Source organism: Schistocerca nitens, chromosome 11, assembly GCF_023898315.1.
Source record: "Schistocerca nitens isolate TAMUIC-IGC-003100 chromosome 11, iqSchNite1.1, whole genome shotgun sequence".
Taxonomy (NCBI): Eukaryota; Metazoa; Arthropoda; class Insecta; order Orthoptera; family Acrididae; genus Schistocerca; species Schistocerca nitens.
The window spans coordinates 15,703,289-15,724,097 of record NC_064624.1 but is presented as its reverse complement, the minus strand read 5'-3'; the positions used below and the strand labels follow the sequence as shown (position 1 = coordinate 15,724,097).

Here is a 20,809-nt window from a genome sequence, read left to right as displayed (position 1 = left end):
TACTTCACATGAAAAGTATCACTCACATTCATCGTACATTTGCTGGACAGTCATGATATAGTTTATAAACTGTTTGCTAATCTGCGGCTTTACCATAACGCACCAAGTGTTGTCAACAACTAAGACGCCTTGCAGACGCAGTCCGAGAACAACGAATGGTGGGTGCTACAGTACGACACGATAGCGCCCGCCCGGATTCTGCTAGATCAGGGGTCGGCAAGTAGTTTTCAGTGGGGTCCGGATTCGGTGTAAAAATTTTTACGGAGGTCCAGAAAAAAACTAATAATTAAAAGGTACTGTTTTTTATTTTGTTTTCAAGTCGAGTTAGTTTCCAAACAAAGGGTAAACCAAGTAAAACAAGTAGTTCTCAGTTAATACTTTAATATGTTCAGTGTGAGAAATTACATCGACGGTCTTGAGCCAGTTTTTTAAAGTTCGGTGTCCGAGGGGTACAGCAAATGCGAAGTATGTCTACGAGGTGGGCGTCCGTCAACCTTGACCGATATGTGTTCTTCGAAAAATTCATTTTCGAGAACGATGATTGGCATATACTTGTCGAACCAAACATAGTGGCCAGGTTGATTGCTTCTTTCTTACAATTTTTATATTTTTCTGAAACATGTTTGAACCGCGGGACTGCTACTGTCGCAGGTTCGAATCCTGCCTCGGGCATGGATGTGTGTGATGTCCTTAGTTTAGTTAGGTTTAAGTACTTCTAAGTTCTAGGGGACTGATGACCTAAGATGTTAAGTCTCATAGTGCTCAGAGCCATTTGAACGTTTTTTTTTTAACATGTTTACCCCAAAATTCTTCAGCGCATACAGTTTTACACATGTGCAAAGAAATATCTTCTTGCAAGTCGATTATCTCCACTTGAAGTGAAGACTTTGAAACGCTGAACAACTTACCAGCCACATCAGTCCATTCTGCCGATGCATCAACTTCGTAAGGAAATTTTAGGAACTGAGACAGCTTTCCAATTTCTGCAAAGCCTCGAAATCTTGTACCAAATTCGTGCCTTATATCTGACAGAAATCTTACAAACACTGCAATGTCTTCTTCAGAGTTCTCTTCTTTATACTCGAGAATTGTTGGGAAATGAATAAATTCGTGCCTTGCATTAATACCTTTTTCAAAAATATCCATCTTACGACGAAAAGCAGACTCGCTTTGTATCAGATCACATATTAATTTCCCATTCCCTTGTAACTCTGTGTTGAGTGCATTTAAATATTTCAGAATATCCTTCACAAAAGCCACGGCTAGCATATTGCGCTCGTTTGTTATGAACTCTTTGTGGTTCTTTGCTCCCTGTGTATCCAAGACTTGCAAGGAGCAGCTTACTTCTTTCTTTCTTAGCCAGAAACGCTCAACAACTTGACCTTTACTTAACTAACGAACATTGTTGTATTGCAATATGTCAGAATACGCTGCATCACATTCTGAAAGAAACTTCTTGAACTTCCGGTGTTGAAGGGAAGAATGAGATCTCATAAAATTAATCAACTGCACCAAGCTGTCCATTACTTCTTTCAGTGTAGCACTGAGTTTTCCACAAAGGGCAGTCTGATGAATTATACACTGATACGATATTAGACCGGGATTCTGGTCCCTGATTTTCTCCACTACACCTTCTTCTTTTCCAATCATCGCCGGGACGCCGACAGTTGAAAGCGACACTATTGTATCATAACGAATGTTGGAATTATTAATAAATTCGTCAATAGCTTTGAACAAATCTTCTCCTCGAGTCTTACCTTTCAAAGGCAATATTGCGAGCAATTCTTCCGTGAATATCTTATTTTCAGTGTCGCAAAATCTCACGAAAATATATATTTGTTCATCATCAACAATGTCACATGATTCGTCAAGTGCAATGGCGCAGCACGGTGCATTTTCCAGAAGTTCAAGCAGAGTGCTTTTAATATCAGTAGCTAAAATTTCCGTTCTTCTCGTATTACTTTTTGCCGACATTGGACTACTGAAATACTTTGAATTGCAGCGACAACGTCCTTTTTTTCTTCAAAAAGTGCCGAGGCTGCTTCCAACATACATTCTTTCATTATTTCAGAATCTGAAAGTGGTTTTTGGTGTTTGCTAAGTGTCCAGCACACACACAACGCTGCTTCTGCCAATTTTTCTTGCTCACTCATGCAGCGAACCAGCAATTTCGTGCTAAGAAGTGAGATATTCCTGTAATTTAAATTTAAATTTTATCGTGATAAGTTTTCAAAGCAGTTGTACATATCACATTTATACATCATGTAATAGAATTATATTACCTGTAGTTTTTCTTTACGAGCCTCACTGCCAAGAGGAAAGTTTTTGTGGAATTGCTGATGAGTTGTTTCATAGTGTCGCTTCAATTTGCCACTTTTAATAACAGCGACAGTTTTGTTACATATTAAGCAAACTGCAACCGCTTGAGCCCTATCAGGCAGCGTAAAACAATATTGTTCAGTCCATTCAGTCAAAAATCTCCTATTTTCAGTGTGCACTTTTCACTTTTTAGGACCGGTTATTAATGTAGGTATGTATGTATGAAAAGGTTTTTCACACGACAAATTTCGAAACAAAGGAATAATTGCTCTGCGGCCTGCGTGCGATTGACGAAACGAAGTAAAGACCGACCGCACACTTGCTCTCTTTGACTAAAACGGCAGGTTCGTTGTACAGAAACCAGATGGCAGTTACAACAGTCGAGGGACATGAAAGGGAAGCAGTGGTTGGGAAGGGAGTGAGACAGGGTTCTAGCCTCTCCCCGATGTTATTCAATCTGTATATTGAGCAAGCAGTGAAGGTAACAAAAGAAAAATTCGGAGTAGCTATTAAAATCCATGGAGAAGAAATAAAAACTTTGAGGTTTGCCGATGACATTGCAATTCTGTCAGAGACAACAAAGGACTTGGAAGAGCAGTTGAACGGAATGGATAGTGTCTTGAAGGGAGGACACAAGATGAACATCAACAAAAGCAAAATGAGGATAATGGAATGTAGTCGAATTAAATCAAGTGATGCTGAGAGTACTAGAGTAGGAAATGAGACACTTAAAGTAGTAAAGGAGTTTTGCTATTTGGGGAGCAAAATAACTCATGATGGTCGAAGTAGAGAGGATGTAAAATGTAGACTGGCAATGGCAAGGAAATCGTTTCTGAAGAAGAGAAATTTGTTAACATCGAGTATAGGTTTAAGTGTCAGGAAGACGTTTCTGAAAGTATTCGTATGGAGTGTAGCCATGTATGGAACTGAAACATGGATGATAAACAGTTTGGACAAGAAGAGACTAGAAGGTTTCTAAATGCGGTGCTACAAAAGAATCCTGAAGATTAGATGGGTAGATCACATAACTAATGAGGAGGTATTGAATAGGATTGGGGAGAAGAGAAGTTTGTGGCACAACTTGACTAGAAGAAGGGATCGGTTGGTAGGACACGGTCTGAGGTATCAAGGAATCACCAATTTAGTATTGGAGGGCAGCGTGGAGGGAAAAAATCCTAGAGGGAGACCAAGAGACGAATACAGTAAGCAGAATCAGAAGGATGTTGGTTGCAATAGGTACTGGGAGATGAAGCAGCTTGCACAGGATAGAGTAGCATGGAGAGCTGCATAAAAGCAGTCTCTGGACTGAAGACCACAACAAAAACAACAACTGAGTTATGTCCATTATAATTATCCGGGGTGTTATGCCGTGGTCGGCTCACGATTTCTGTGTCAATTCCCAACGTTTCGTCTCCGAGTGCGGGAGACATCTTCAAGGGGGTCTGTAGCTCGATGGAACGTCCAACACACACACACACACACACTGGTTCGCTACTGACTGCCGCTAAATTCCGTGCCCGAGGCGTGACGTCACGTGTCTTGAAAACGTCAGTGCAATTGGCCGCTGTCCGTCGCCGTCGATCGCCGTTGCCATCACCCAGTAGTGGACGGGTGGTGCACATCTTCTTCAACACCGGCATTCATACACCGTTTAATTTCACGCCCTCCTCCTTTCGATTGAAATTATTAGAGTGTTTGGCTATTTCGTTTGCCTCCCTGTAGAGCCTTTCGTAATATCCGTTCGTGGCCGCTAGTACTTGCGTCTCCTCGAAGCGGGTATGGTGGTTCCTTGGCTGGAAAGCATGCTCCGCAACAGCTAATCGTTCCGTTTCTACAATTTCCCTTGTGCTCTTCCAAACGTTTTGAAACAGTTATTTTATTGGCGCCCACTTAAACATGTCCACAGCTGCATGGGATCCTATACACTCCAGCTTTTTCCAATGGTTTCCGAGCGTCCTTGGCAGGCTTAAGGTATTCCTGTATCTTCCTATTCTTTTCGTTACATTATTAACAAACGGCAGCAGCGTATAAGATATTTTCATTTTATATTTTTTCGCAGTTTTCGATAAATATGTGTTCTTTTGAAATTGTAGTAGCACATAATTTCACTTTCACTGTGTGAACGAGTCTTACTAATTTTTGAACTTGCATCACGTCCAATGTCTCTCATTGACTGTGTGAAGCGGGTATACAGGGTGGTCCACTGATGGTGACCGGGCCAAATATCTCACGAAATAAGCATCAAACGAAAAAACTACAAAGAACGAAACTCGTCTAGCTTGAAGGGGGAAACCACATGGCGCTATGGTTGGCCCTCTATATGGCGCTGCCATAGGTCAAACGGATATCAACTGCGTTTTTTAAAATAGGAACCCCCATTTTTTTATTACATATTCGTGTAGTACGTAAAGAAATATGAGTGTTTTAGTTGGACCACTTTTTTCGCTTTGTGATAGATGGCGCTGTAATAGTCACAAGCGTATAAGTACGTGGTACCACGTAACATTCCACCCGTGCGGACGGTATTTGCTTCGTGATACATTACCCGTGTTAAAATGAACCGTTTACCAATTGCGGAAAAGGTCGGTATCGTGTTGATGTATGGCTATTGTGATCAAAATGCCCAACGGCGTGTGCTGTGTATGCTGCTCGGTATCCTGGACGACGACATCCAAGTGTCCGGACCGTTGGCCGGATAGTTACGTTATTTAAGGAAACAGGAAGTGTTCAGCCACATGCGAAACGTCATCAACGACCTGCAACAAATGATGATGCCCAAGTAGGTGTTTTCGCTGCTGTCGCGGCTAATCCGCACATCAGTAGCAGACATATTGTGCGAGAATCGGGAATCTCAAAAACGTCGGTGTTGAGAATGCTACATCAACATTAGTTGCACCCGTACCATATTTCTATGCACCAGGAATTGCATGGCGACGACTTTGAACGTCGTGCACAGTTCTGCCACTGGGCACAAGAGAAATTACGGGACGATGTTAGATTTTTTGCACACGTTCTATTTAGCGACCAAGCGTCATTCACCGACCGCGGTAACGTAAACCGGCATAATATGCACTATTGGGCAACGGAAAATCCACGATGGCTGCGACAAGTGGAACATCAGCGACCTCGGCGGGTTAATGTATGGTGCGGCATTATGGGAGGAAGGATAATTGTCCCCCCATTATATCGATGGCAATCTAAATGGTGCATTGTATGCTGATTTCCTACGTAATGTTCTACCGATGTTACTACAAGATGTTTCACTGCCTGACAGGATGGCGATATACTTCCAACACGATGGATGTCCGGTACATAGCTCGCGTGCGGTTGAAGCGGTATTGAATAGCATATTTCATGACAGGTGGAGTGGTCGTCGAAGCAGCGTACCATGGCCCGCAGGTTCACCGGATCTGACGTCCCCGGATTTCTTTCTGTGGGGAAAGTTGAAGGTTCTACATCTACATGATTACTCTGCAATTCACATTTAAGTGCTTGGCAGAGGGTTCATCGAAACACAATCATACTACCTCCTTACCATTCCACTCCCCAACAGCGCGCGGGAAAGACGAACACCTAAACCTTTCTGTTCGAACTCTGATTTCTCTTATTTTATTTTGATGATCATTCCTACCTATGTAGGTTGGGCTCAACAAAATATTTTCGCATTCGCAAGAGAAAGTTGGTGACTGAAATTTCGTAAATAGATCTCGCCGCGACGAAAAACGTCTTTGCTTTAATGACTTCCATCCCCACTCGCGTATCATATCTGCCTCACTCTCTCCCCTATTACGTGATGATACAAAACGAGCTGCCCTTTTTTGCACCCTTTCGATGTCCTCCGTCAATCCCACCTGGCCGGCCGCGGTTCCAGGTGCTGCAGTCCGGAACCGCGGGACTGCTACGGTCGCAGGTTCGAATCCTGCCTCGGGCATGGATGTGTGTGATGTCCTTAGGTTAGTTAGGTTTAAGTAGTTCTAAGTTCTAGGGGACTGACGTCCTAAGATGTTAAGTCCCATAGTGCTCAGAGCCATTTGAACCATTTTAACCAATCCCACCTGGTAAGGATACCACACCGTGCAGCAATATTCTAACAGAGGACGAACGAGTGTAGTGTAAGCTGTCGCTTTAGTGGACTTGCATCTTCTAAGTGTCCTGCCAATGAAACGCAACCTTTGGCTCGCCTTCCCCACAATATTGTCTATGTGGTCTTTCCAACTGAAGTTGTTCGTAATTTTTGGCTCGCCTTCCCCACAATATTATCTATGTGGTCTTTCCAACTGAAGTTGTTCGTAATTTTAACACCCAGGTACTTAGTTGAATTGACAGCCTTGAGAATTGTACTATTTATCGACTAATCGAATTTCCAACGGATTTCTTTTGGAACTCGTGTGGATCACCTCACACTTATCGTTATTTAGCGTCAACTGCCACCTGCCACACCATACAGCAATCTTTTCTGAATCGCTTTGCAACTGATACTGGTCTTCGGATGACCTTACTAGACGGTAAATTACAGCATCATCTGCGAACAGCCTAAGAGAACTGCTCAGATTGTCACCCAGGTAATTTATATAGATCAGGAACAGCAGAGGTCCCAGGACGCTTCCCTGGGGAACACCTGATATCACTTCAGTTTTACTTGATGATTTGCCGTCTATTGCTATAGCTATCGTGATCCACCGACAACACTTGACAACATGCGAGCAAGACTCCTATAGCCCGCTTGGGTTGGGCACAGCTTGGCTTGGATGGGAGCAGAGCAGCCTGCCCTTGCTGTTGATAACGTGGGGCAGTGTGGCTGCCTGGCTGACAGGCAAGCATGGCCAGCGGAATGCGGAATCCGGACACCCCTGGCCGCAGCCCAGGGAGCGCCATACTGTGAACCTGACGTCACTGTTTTTTTTTTTTTTTTTCTTTGGTGGCTGCTGCAACCAGACTGCCTTGTCCGTTAGAGGCAGTCTATGAAAACCTGTCATACCCAGTTTCTGAAACAACCACTTTCGGTTTCTTGTCTACATCCTCAATTACATGTACGTGGCTGCTCCTCAGATCACACTTAAGTGCCTGGCAGTGGATTCATGGAACCACCTTCACAGTAATTCTGTTATTCGAACCTCGAACAGCACGCGGAGAAAACGAACACCCGTATCTTTCCGTGCGAGCTCCAATTTCCCTTATTATATTATGATGATTGTGCTGGTAGGAGTCAATTTTTTTCGCACTCCAAGGAGAAAGTTGGTGAATGAAATTTCGTTAGAAGATTCCTCCCCAAATCCTGTATCATTTCAGTGACACTCTCCCTTATTTCGCGATAATACAAAACGTGCTGCCCTTCTTTGAATTTTCTCCGTTAGTGTCCGCCCCCGGTAGCTGAGTGGTCAGCCTGACAGACTGTCAATCCAAACGGCCCGGGTTCGATTCCCGGCTGGGTTGGAGATTTTCTCCGCTCAGGGACTGGGTGTCGTGTTGTCCTAATCATCATCATTTCATCCCCATCGACGCGCAGGTCGCCGAAGCGGCGTCAAATCGAAAGACCTGCACCAGGCGAACGGTCTACCCGACGGGAGGCCCTAGCCACACGACATTTAATTTTTTTCTCCGTTGGTACTATCTGGTAAGGACAGGTTCTAAAACAGGACGGACAAGCATAGTGCAGGCAGTCTCCTTAGCAGATCTGTTACATTTTCTAAGTGTATTCCAGTTAACGTTGTCAAAAGCTTTCTCTAAGTCTACAAATGCTAGAAACGTAGGTTTGCCTTTTCTTAATCTTTCTTCTAAGATAAGTCGTAAGGTTAGTATTGCCTCACGGGTTCCAACATTTCTACGGAATCCTAACTGATCTTCCCCGAGGTCCGCTTCTACCAGTTTTTCCATTCGTCTGTAAAGAATTCGTGTTAGTATATTGCAGCTGTGACTTATTAAACTGATAGTTCGGTAATTTTCACATCTATCAACACCCGCTTTCTTTGGGATTGGAATTATTATATTCTTCTTGAAGTCTGTGGGTATTTCGCCTGTCTTATACATCTTGCTCACCAGATGGTAGTTTTGTCATGACTGGCTCTCCCAAGGCCATCAGTAGTTCTAATGGAATGTTGTCTACTCCTGGGGCCTTGTTTCGACTCAGGTCTTTCAGTGCTCTGTCAAACTCTTCACGCAGTATCTTATCTCCCATTTCATCTTCATCTACATCCTCTTCCATTTCCATAATATTGTCCTCAAGTACATCGTCCTTGTATAAACCCTCTATATACTCCTTCCACCTTTCTGCCTTCCCTTCTTTGCTTAGAACTGGGTTGCCATCTGAGCTCTTGATATTCATACAAGTGGTTCTCTTCTCTCCAAAGGTCTCTTTAATTTTCCTGTAGGCAGTATCTATCTTACCCCTAGTGAGACAAGCCTCTACATCCTTACATTTGTCCTCTAGCCATCCCTGCTTAGCCATTTTGCACTTCCTGTCGATCTCATTTTTGAGCCGTTTGTATTCCTTTTTGCCTGCCTCATTTACTGCATTTTTATATTTTCTCCTTTCATCAATTAAATTCAATATTTCTTCTGTTACCCAAGGATTTCTATTAGCCCTCGTCTTTTTACCTACTTGATCGTCTGCTGCCTTCACTACTTCATCCCTCAGAGCTACCCATTCTTCTTCTACTGTATTTCTTTCCCCCATTTCTGTCAATTGTTCCCTTATGCTCTCCCTGAAACTCTCTCCAACCTCTGATTCTTTCAGTTTATCCAGGTCCCATCTCCTTAAATTCCCACCTTTTTGCAGTTTCTTCAGTTTCAATCTGCAGTTCATAACCAATAGATTGTGGTCAGAATCCACATCTGCCCCTAGAAATGTCTTACAATTTAAAACCTGGTTCCTAAATCTCTGTCTTACCATTATGTAATCTATCTGATACCTTTTAGTATCTGCAGGATTCTTCCAGGTATACAACCTTCTTTTATGATTCTTGAACCAAGTGTTAGTTATGATTAAGTTATGCTCTGTGCAAAATTCTACAAGGCGGCTTCCTCTTTCATTTCTTAGCCCCAATCCATATTCACCTACTACGTTTCCTTCTCTCCCTTTTCCTACACTCGAATTCCAGTCACCCATGACTATTAAATTTTCGTCTCCCTTCACTATCTGAATAATTTCTTTTATTTCATCATACATTTCTTCAATTTCTTCATCTGCAGAGCTAGTTGGCATATAAACTTGTACTACTGTAGTAGGTGTGGGATTTGTGTCTATCTTGGCCACAATAATGCGTTCACTATGCTGTTTGTAGTAGCTAACTCGCACTCCTATTTTTTTATTCATTATTAAACCTACTCCTGCATTACCCCTATTTGATTTTGTATTTATAACCCTGTAATCACCTGACCAAAAGTCTTGTTCCTCCTGCCACCGAACTTCACTAATTCCCACTATATCTAACTTTAACCTATTCGTTTCCCTTTATTAAATTTTCTAACCTACCTGCCCGATTAAGGGATCTGACATTCCACTCTCCGATCCGCAGAACGGCAGTTTTCTTTCTCCTGATAACGACGTCCTCCCGAGTAGTCCCCGCCCGGAGATCCGAATGGGGGACTATTTTACCTCCGGAATATTTTACCCAAGAGGATGCCATCATAATTTAATCATACAGTAGAGCTGCATGTCCTCGGGAAAAATTACGGCTGTAGTTTCCCCTTGCTTTCAGCCGTTCGCAGTACCAGCACAGCAAGGCCGTTTTGGTTAATGTTACAAGACCAGATCAGTCAATCATCCAGACTGTTGCCCCTGCAACTACTGAAAAGGCTGCTGCCCCTCTTCAGGAACCACATGTTTGTCTGGCCTCTCAACAGATACCCCTCCGTTTGGTTGCACCTACGGTACGGCCATGTGTATCGCTGAGGCACGCAAGCCTCCCCACCAACGGCAAGGTCCATGGTTCATGGACTGGCCATTAACATTGCTACACCACGAAGATGACGTGCTACAGACGCGAAATTTAACCGACAGGAAGATGATGCTGTGATATGCAAATGATTAGCTTTTCAGAGCATTCACACAAGGTTGGCGCCGGTGGCGACACCTGCAACGTGCTGACATGAGGAACGTTACCAACCGATTTCTCATACACAAACAGCAGTTGACCGGCGTTGCCTGGTGAAACGTTGTTGTGATACCTCGTGTAAGGAGGGGAAATGCGTCCCATCACGTTTCCGACTTTGATAAAGGTCGGATTATAGCCTATCGCGATTGCGGTTTATCGTATCGCAACATTACTGCCCGCGTCGGTCGAGATCCGATAACTGTTAGCAGAATATGGAACCGGTGGGTTCAGGAGGGTAATACGGAACGCCGTGCTGGATCCCAACGGCCTCGTATCACTAGCAGTCGAGATGACAGGCATCTTATCCGCATGGCTGTAACGGATCGTGCAGCCACGTCTCGATCCCTGAGTCAACAGATGGGGACGCTTGCAAGACAACAACCATCTGCACGAACAGTTCGACGACGTTTGCAGCAGCACGGACTATCAGCTCGGAGACCGTGGCTGCGGTTACCCTTGACGCTGCATGACAGACAGGAGCGCCTGCGATGGTGTGCTCGACGACGAACCTGGGTGCACGAATGCCGAGAATGGAAGTGCTTGCCACACGAAATCGTAAGTAAATACGAAAATGGGCGTGAAAACATCACGAAAAACTAAATTACATTCTAGAAGATAGGTTAACGCACAGCAAAAAACTTTTCTCATAAATATCGTTTGGTTCCAGATCACAAGCTACCTGCAATAATTAACACAAAAGTGATCCAGAAAAATTATGCTCACCACATGTAAAGGTATTTACAAAAAGAAACGATCTGTTGTTTGAACTAAAATGCACATAATTTCATAATCATTTAACAAAAATGTTCACATTGCAGAATAAATAAAAACGAAAACCCACTGATGAAGGCACAGTGGTGCCGAAACATGTTTGGGTACTGAGAAAAACGGTGTTTTGCGTAACTGGCGGACCTAACATCCAAAAATTTTACAAACATAATATGGAAAAGCTATCAGGGATGAATTACATAGTGTGAAAACATTGAAGTAAGCCGTGTGGGCAATATTCTTTCGCAAACATTCCACAAACAATAATTCTCAACAATCTCTTTGTGACATACCGTGGTGCAAATATCGTCAGCCAATACCCAGATGAAAGCCGTATACCTACAAACATGGTTTGCCACTTGCTGTTTTAGACTTTATAAAACAAACTTTCAGGTGACTGGTCAGTCCTGAACTGCTGAAAAAAATGTGTGCTTTGGGAAAGTACAGAATACAAATGAGAGCTATCAATCAAGTTATACTGACGCATTGTCCAAAACAGCACTTGTGTCGTCAGTTGTTGTGAAGATAGGTGTGTGTGATGCCTGTCTAGTGTTCAGTAGGGGAAATGTAGGTAGGATTAAGTGCCTGCAGAGACTAGGCTTGTATCCACGTGCATTCACACTGAAGATACTCGGAAGCACCGATGAAATGCGACTGGACGAAGCTCAGGCAGCAGAAGATAAAACGCAGAAGTTGGCTAGGCAAAGCAGGCAGGGGAAGAGATTACTCCAGGAAGAGTATGGCAGCATTGGTCAAGAGGTATAGCAATATTGTCAAAAATCGAAATAAAAACTTTAAATGCGAATTCCCATAAACAGACTTGTTTAGCTTTTCTCAAGAACTATCAAAGCGAACATCCTGAAATCTGGCTTAGTTCTTAAGAATTACCTATTGAAGAATACTCTGTAGCACATTTCCGTTATCTTTTCTCAGAGGAAACTTCTCATTTAAAATTTGAGAAAAATCTAGCAGTCCTGGGTAACACAAAACAGAAAAATTAATTTCAAAGCAACTGTGGTCTTAAAGAAAAATCTGTTCCACACGTTTTATGAGCCTCTTATGCAGATGTAAACTGTGAAATTCCAGTTTTATCGCCTGATCAGTTTAAGATAAAAGGTACATTATAGTAACAATGGTACTTAAAAATGAATTCCTTATAAAATGTATGTCGACGCGCATTTTCAAACAAAAATTGCAAAAACTGTCAAGTGTTACTTTGTACGTAATAGTCTCAGGTTTTACCATTCTAGCTGTAATATATATATTTATTTATTAATGTTCATCGTTCTGTGCGATATCGCTTGTCAACGTGTGCTCCCAGTGTTCCGCGTGATGGCGCACTGGCGTGTGTTTGGTAGTGTAGGAGCGAGGTCCCACGTGTGACTGCAATCCAGTCGGTCTGCGTTAAGGGCGAAAAGGCATTCGGAAACGATCTAAAATTGTATCGAATGCACTGAAGTTTTTCACTGATCCGGCTATCAGTGAAGAAATCAGGAATAATATATATTTTGCACAGGTTCATTACATGACAAGGAAACCTTGTGGTATTCCAGGGTCGACTGTATTCCGCATTAACAGTTCAGTAACACCGGCAGTCGATTCTACAAGGAAGGGATAAAAAACAGAAACAGAAATTTACGGAATTGCAAGAGAGTGGCAAAAGGTTTGGTGATGCTACGACAGGAAAGAGTATTCAACGGCTAGAACAAGTGTTTTCTCGGTGAAAAAATTAAGCGTTCTGGCTCAGAGGCGTCTGTCCTTTATCTTGTCCGTCCACTTGTTTTCTGATACAGGAAGTGTAATTGTGGACGAAAATTTTTAATGGAATGCAGATACATTGCAGCAGCAAGAACGAAATTTTGTGTAAACTGCACGAATTGCGAGCTGAGGACAGTAGTTTTGTAGTACACTTCGATGCAACTTGGGCTTCACAAAACCATTAGCACTATATGATCAAAAGTATCCGGACACCTGGCTGAAATTACTTAGAAGCTCGTGGCTCATGGCGCCCTCCATCGGTAATGCTGGAATTCAGTACGGTGTTGGCCCACCCTTAGCCTTGATGACAGCTTCCACTCTCGCAGGCATACCTTCAATCAGGCGCTGGAAGGTTTCTTGGAGAATGGCAGCCCATTCTGCACGGAGTGCTGCGTTGAGGCGAGGTATCGATGCCGGTCAGTGAGGCCTGACACGAAGTCGGCATTCCAAAACATCCCAAACGTGTTCTGTAGGATTCAGGTCAGGACTCTGTGCAGGCCAGTCCATTACAGGGATGTTATTGTCGTGCAACGATAGGCCGTGCATTATGAACAGGTGCTCGATCGCTATCCGCAAATTGCTCTTCAACAGTCGGAAGCAGGAATGTGCTTGAAACATCAATGTAGGCCTGTGCTGCGATAGTGCCACGCAAAACAAGGGGTGCCAACCTCCTCCCTGAACAACACGACCACACCGTAACACCATCTCCTCAGAATTTTACTCTTGGCACCACACACGCTGGCAGATGACGTCACCGGGCATTCGCCACACCCACACCCTGCCATCGGATCGCCACATTGTGTACCGTCATTCGTTACTCCACATAACGTTTTTCCACTGTTCAGTCGTCCAATGTTCACGCTCCTTACACCGAGCGAGGCGTCGTTTGGCATTTACCGGCGTGATGTGTCGCTTATGAGCAGCCGCCCGACCGTGAAATCCAAGTTTTCTCACCTCCCGTCTAAGTATCGTAGTACTTGCAGTGGATCCTGATGCACTTTGGAATTCGTGTGTGATGGTCTGGATAGATGTCTGCCTCTTACACATTACGACCTTCTTCAACTGTCGGCGGTCTCTGACAGACGACAGAAGAGGTCGGCCTGTACGCTTTTGTGCTGTACATCCTCTTCAGTCTCACATCGGAAACAGAGGACCTAGGGATTTTTTTTGTCATCAGTCTACTGACTGGTTTGATGCGGCGTGCCACGAATTCCTTTCCTGTGCTAACCTCTTCATCTCAGAGTAGCACTTGCAACCTACGTCCTCAATTATTTGCTTGACGTATTCCAATCTCTGTCTTCCTCTACAGTTTTTGCCCTCTACAGCTCCCTCTAGTACCATGGAAGTCATTCCCTCATGTCTTACCAGATGTCCTATCATCCTGTCCCTTCTGCTTATCAGTGTTTTCCACATATTCCTTTCCTCTCCGATTCTGCGTAGAACCTCCTCATTCCTTACCTTATCAGTCCACCCAATTTTCAACATTCGTCTATAGCACTACATCTCAAATGCTTCGATTCTCTTCTGTTACGGTTTTCCCACAGTCCATGTTTCACTACCATACAATGCTGTACTCCAGACGTACATCCTCAGAAATTTCTTCCTCAAATTAACGTCGGTATTTGATATTAGTAGACTTCTGTTGGCCAGAAATGCCTTTTTTGCCATAGCGAGTCTGCTTTTGATGTCCTCCTTGCTCCGTCCGTCATTGGTTATTTTACTGCCTAGGTAGCAGAATTCCTTATCTTCATTGACTTCGTGACCATCAATCCTGATAAGTTTCTTGCTGTTCTTATTTCTACTACTTCTGATTACCTTCGTCTTTCTCCGATTTACTCTCAAACCATACTGTGTACTCATTAGACTGTTCATTCCGTTCAGCAGATCATTTAATTCTTCTTCACTTTCACTCAGGATAGCAACATCATCAGCAAATCGTATCATTGATATCCTTTCACCTTGTATTTTAATTCCACTCCTGAACCTTTCTTTTATTTCAATCATTGCTTCCTCGATGTACACACTGAAGAGTAGGGGCGAAAGGCTACAGCCTTGTCTTAAACCCTTCTTAATACGAACATTTCGTTCTTGATCGTCCACTCTTATTATTCCCTCTTGGTTGTTGTGCATATTGTATATGACCCGTCTCTCCCTATAGCTTACTCCTACTTTTTTTTCAGAATCTTGCACCATTTTATATTGTCGAACGCTTTTTCCAGGTCGACAAATCCTATGAAAGTGTCTTGATTTTTCTTTAGCCTTGCTTCCATTATTAGCCGTAACGTCAGAATTGCCTCTCTCGTCCCTTTACTTTTCCTAAAGCCAAACTGATCGTCACCTAGCGCATTCTCAATTTTCTTTTCCATTCTTCTGTATATTATTCTTGTAAGCAGCTTCGATGCATGAGCTGTTAAGCGATAATTCTCGCACTTGTCAGCTCTTGCCGTCTTCGGAATTGTGTGGATGATGCTTTTCCGAAAGTCAGATGGTATATCGCCAGACTCATATATTCTACACACCAACGTGAATAGTCGTTTTGTTGCCACTTCCCCCAATGATTTTAGAAATTCTGATGGAATGTTATCTATCCCGTCTGCCTTATTTGACCGCAAGTCCTCCAAAGCTCTTTTAAATTCCGATTCTAGTACTGGATCCCCTATCTCTTCTAAATCGACTCCTGTTTCTTCTTCTATCACATCAGACAAATCTTCACCCTCATAGAGGCTTTCAATGTATTCTTTCCACCTATCTGCTCTCTCCTCTGCATTTAACAGTGGAATTGCCGTTGCACTCTTAATGTTACCACCGTTGCTTTTAATGTCACCAAAGGTTGTTTAGGGGTGTGGAAATCTCGCGTACAGACGTATGACACAAGTGACACCCAATCACCTGACCACGTCAAAGTCCGTGAGTTCCGTGGAGCGCCAAATTCTGCTCTCTCACGATCTCTAATGACTACTGAGGTCACTGATATGGAGTACCTGGCAGTAGGTGGCAGCACAATGCACCTAATACGAAAAATGTATGTGTTTGGGGGTGTCTGGAAACTTTCGGTGACATAGTGTAAGTTTTACGCGACCTCAACGCAAATATTGGCCCGCAAGTACAAAGACATACTTTTGTATGGCGTATATCGGCGATATGAGTGATGGGTGCAGTGATGAAGAGTCAATTAGAGCTGCAAATTAAAAATTTTCCGGAGGCAGCGAATATTCTCGATCGTATCAAGTCGAGCCATCTGAACTAAAAAGGCGCCGGTGGCATGCAAGTGCTGACACGCACGCGGTCTCTCACAAGTGAAATGCTTTCAGAGGTGACGCGATACACTAATGATGATGTCCCAAATGTTACAGAAATTACTTTTATATTATTCACCGAGCAAGGCGCGGAAGTCCATCCGACAAATTGACATCCGGCACCTGCGCGATACAATCCATCAGCATTTGCAAGCTTGCATTCAACATTTTGGCGGTTACACCGGTTATTAATGTGCCAGCACTTCACTTCTGCAATGGTTTATCTCGCGCTTACATTGTCCAGTAATCTTTCAATGTTAATCACTTCAAATATGTTACCTAAATGACTGTTTGTTGTTGTGGTCTTCAGTCCTGAGACTGATTTGATGCAGCTCTCCATGCTACTCTATCCTGTGCAAGCTTCTTAATCTCCCAGTACCTACTGCAACCTACATGTTTCTGAATCTGCTTAGTGTATTCATCTCTTGGTCTCCCTCTACGATTTTTACCCTCCACGCTGCCCTCCAATGCTACATTTGGTATCCCCCGATGCCTCATAACATGTCCTACCAACCGGTCCCGTCTTCTTGTCAAGTTGTGCCACTAACTCCTCTTTTCCCCAAATCTATTCAATACCTCCTCATTAGTTATGTGATCTACCCATCTAATCTGCAGCATTCTTCTGTAGCACCACATTTCGAAAGCTTCTATTATCTTCTTGTCCAAACTATTTATCGTCCACTTTTCACTTCCATACATGGATACACTCCATACAAATACTTTCAGAAACGACTTCCTGACACTTAAATCTATACTCGATGTTAACAAATTTCTCTTCTTCAGAAACGCTTTCCTTGCCATTGCCAGTCTACATTTTATATCCTCTCTACTTCGACCATCATCAGTTATTTCGCTCCCCAAATAGCAAAACTCCTTTACTACTTTAAGTGTCTCATTTCCTAATCTAATTCCCTCAGCATCACACGACTTAATTAGACTACATTCCATTATCCTTGTTTTGCTTTTGTTGATGTTCATCTTATATCCTCCTTTCAAGACACTGTCCATTCCATTCAACTGCTCTTCCAAGTCCTTTGCTGTCTCTGACAGAATTACAATGTCATCGGCGAACCTCAGTTTTTATTTCTTCTCCATGGATTTTAATACCTACTCCGAATTTTTCTTTTGTTTCCTTTACTGCTTGCTCAATATACAGATTGAATAACATCTGGGAGAGGCTACAACCCTGTCTTACTCCCTTCCCAACCACTGCTTCCCTTTCATGTCCCTCGACTCTTATAACTGCCATCTGTTTTCTGTGCAAATTGTAAATAGCCTTTCGCTGCCTGTATTTTACCCCTGCCAACTTTAGAATTTGAAAGAGAGTATTCCAGTCAACATTGTCAAAAGCTTTCTCTAAGTCTACAAATGCTAGAAACGTAGGTTTGCCTTTCCTTAATCTTTCTTCTAAGATAAGTCGTAGGGTCAGTATTGCCTCACGTGTTACAACATTTTTACGGAATCCAAACTGATCTTCCCCGAGGTCGGCTTCTACCAGTTTTTCCATTGTTCTGTAAAGAATTCGCGTTTGTATTTTTCAGCCGTGACTTGTTAAACTGATAGTTCGGTAATTTTCACATGAGTCAACACCTGCTTTCTTTGGGATTGAAATTATTATATTCTTCTTGAAGTCTGAGGGTATTTCGCTTGTCTCGTACATCTTGCTCACCAGATGGTAGAGATTTGTCAGGACTGGCTCTCCCAAGGCCGTCAGTAGTTCTAATGGAATGTTCTCTAGTCCCAGGACCTTGTTTCGGTTTAGGTCTTTCAGTGCTCTGTCAAACTCTTCACGCAGTATCATATCTCCCATTTCATCTTCATCTACATCCTCTTCCATTTCCATAATATTGTCCTCAAGTACATCGCCTTTGCATAGACCCTCTATATACTCCTTCCACCTTTCTGCTTTCTATTCTTTGCTTAGAACTGGGTTTCCATATGAGCTCTTGATATTCATATAAGTGGCTCTTTTTTCTCCAAATGTCTCTTTAATTTTCCTGTAGACCGTATCTATCTTACCCCTAGTGAGATAAGCCTCTATATCGTGACATTTGTCCTCTGGCCATTCCTGCTTAGCCATTTTGCACTTCCTGTCGATCTCGTTTTTGAGACGTTTGTATTCCGTTTTGCCTGCTTCATTTACTGCAGTTTCATATTTTCTCCTTTCATCAATTAAATTCAATATTTCTTCTGTTACCCAAGGATTTCTACAAGCCGTCGTCGTTTTACCTACTTGATTGTCTGCTGCCTTCACAACTTCATCCCTCAGAGCTACCCATTCTTCTGCAGTATTTCTTTCGCCCATTCCTGTCAATTGTTCCCTTATGCTCTCCCTGAAACTCTGTACAACCTCTGGTTTAGTCAGTTTATCCAGGTCCCATCTCCTTAAATTCCCACCATTTTGCAGTTTCTTCAGTTTCAATGTGCAGTTCATAACCAATAGATTGTGGTCCGAATCCACATCTGCCCCTGGAAATGTCTGACAATTTAAAACCTGGTTCCTAAATCTCTGTCTTACCATTATATAATCTATCTGATACCTTTTAGTATGTCCAGGATTCTTCCATGTATACAACCTTCTTTCATGATTCTTGAACCAAGTGTTAGCTATGATTAAGTTATGCTCTGTGCAAAATTCTACAAGGCGGCTTCCTCTTTCATTTCTTCCCCCCAATCCATATTCACCTACTATGTTTCCTTCTCTCCCTTTTCCTACTCTCGAATTCCAGTCGCTAATGACTATTACATTTTCGTCTCCCTTCACTGTCTGAATAATTTCTTTTACCTCACCTTACATTTCATCAATTTCTTCGTCATCTGCAGAGCTAGTTGGCATATAAACTTGTACTACTGTAGTAGGCGTGGGCTCCGTGTCTATCTTGACCACAATAATGCGTTCACTATGTTGTTTGTAGTACGTTACCCGCACTCCAATTTTTTTATTCATTATTAAACCTACTCCTGCATTACCCGTATTTGACTTTGTATTTATAACCCTGTATTCACCTGACCAAAAGTCTTGTTCCTCCTGCCACCGAACTTCACTAATTCCCACTGTATCTAACTTTAACCTACCCATTTCCCTTTTTAAATTTTCTAACCTAGCTGTCCGATTAAGGGATCTGACATTCCACGCTCCGATCCGTAGAACGGCAGTTTTCTTTCTCCTGATAACGACGACCTCTTGAGTAGTCCCCGCCCGGAGATCCGAATGGGGGACTATTTTACCTCCGGAATATTTTACGCAAGAGAACGCCATCATCATTTAACCGTACAGTAAATCTGCATGCCCTCGGGAAAAATTACGGCTGTAGTTTCCCCTTGCTTTCAGCCGTTCGCAGTACCAGCACAGCAAGGCCGTTTTGATTAATGTTACAAGGCCAGATCAGTCAATCATCCAGACTGTTGCCCCTGCAACTACTGAAAAGGCTGCTGCCCCTCTTCAGGAACCACATGTTTGTCTGGCCTCTCAACAGATACCCCTCCGTTGTGGTTGCACCTACGGTACGGCCATCTGTATCGCTGAGGCACGCAAGCCTGCCCACCAACGGCAAGGTCCGTGGTATATTCCCGAAATTTCGTTACTCTCCGTTAATTGTTTGTTGGTGCTGCGATTTTTTTTCCGTCGGTGTAGTTACACAAAGGATTATTAGAGAATGTGTTCCTGATAACGAGAGCCTCTTGTGGCCTTCGGCTGCCTGATCATTAATTACGCGGCTTAGTGGTAGACTCATACGGTCGTATCTGAAGGAGAGCACTTGAGATACAGCTGAGCTGGTGGGCGTCACGAGCGGCGCAGATTGCAGTACTGGGTGTGGTCAGATGATGCTTCGTCCCTGTCGCCAGGTGGAAGCAGGTGTCTCTGGCAGGTGTATGAGTGGGTGGTGTGGGACAGTGGAGTGGTGGGGAGGAGGTAGGGGGGGGGGGTACAGAGGTCAGGCTGCCCGTGGGTCTGTCCAGCGAGCTGCACCTCACTTGCTGTCGTGTCCTGTCCAGTCTTCTTCTGACCACACTGGGCTGCAGTCTGTTTTGAGGTGAGTGCCGCCTACTCGGGGTCTGTATCTACGTGATTACTCTGCTATTCACAACCAAAGTGCCTGGCTGAGGGTTCAGTGAACCACCTTCAAGCTGTCTCTCTACCGTTCCACTCTCGAACGGCGCACGGGAAAAACGAGCACTTAAATTTTTCTGTGCGAGGCCTGATTTCTCTTATTTTATCGTGATCATTTCTCCCTATGTAGGTGGGTGCCAGCACAATGTTTTCGCAGTCGGAGGACAAAACTGGTGATTGAAATTTCATGAGAAGATCCCGTCACAATCAAAAACGCCTTTGCTTTAATGATTGCCACTCCAATTCACGTATCATGTCTATGACACTACCTCCCCTTGTAACGCCGGAAATGCATATCCTCTGTTGGAGTCTGGCTGGAGTAGCGAGTGGAGCAGGTGTGTTGTGTGTAGCTCCCGCGAGTTGCCGCGCTTTCGGGGTTTGGCAGCATGTAATTGCGCTCGACTTGCGATGATAGTTTCTGACATGGTGTCGCGGACGGGAAGCATTAGCTGGCGCACATCAAG

At 43.5% G+C, this 20,809-nt stretch overlaps 1 protein-coding gene across 2 annotated transcripts in view; it reads left to right on the top strand.

The window, feature by feature from the left end:
• Positions 1-20,809, top strand: part of LOC126213093 (ankyrin-3-like) — a 92,155-nt gene that overhangs the window by 12,953 nt on the left and 58,393 nt on the right. The window contains exon 1 of one of the 2 annotated variants that reach the window (XM_049940692.1): positions 20,189-20,268. The exons of the other annotated variant lie outside the window; for it this stretch is intronic. The gene's annotated coding sequence lies outside the window, so the exon portion shown is untranslated. Of the gene's footprint in view, positions 1-20,188; positions 20,269-20,809 lie in introns of those variants that run through there. 2 annotated transcript variants of the gene reach the window in all.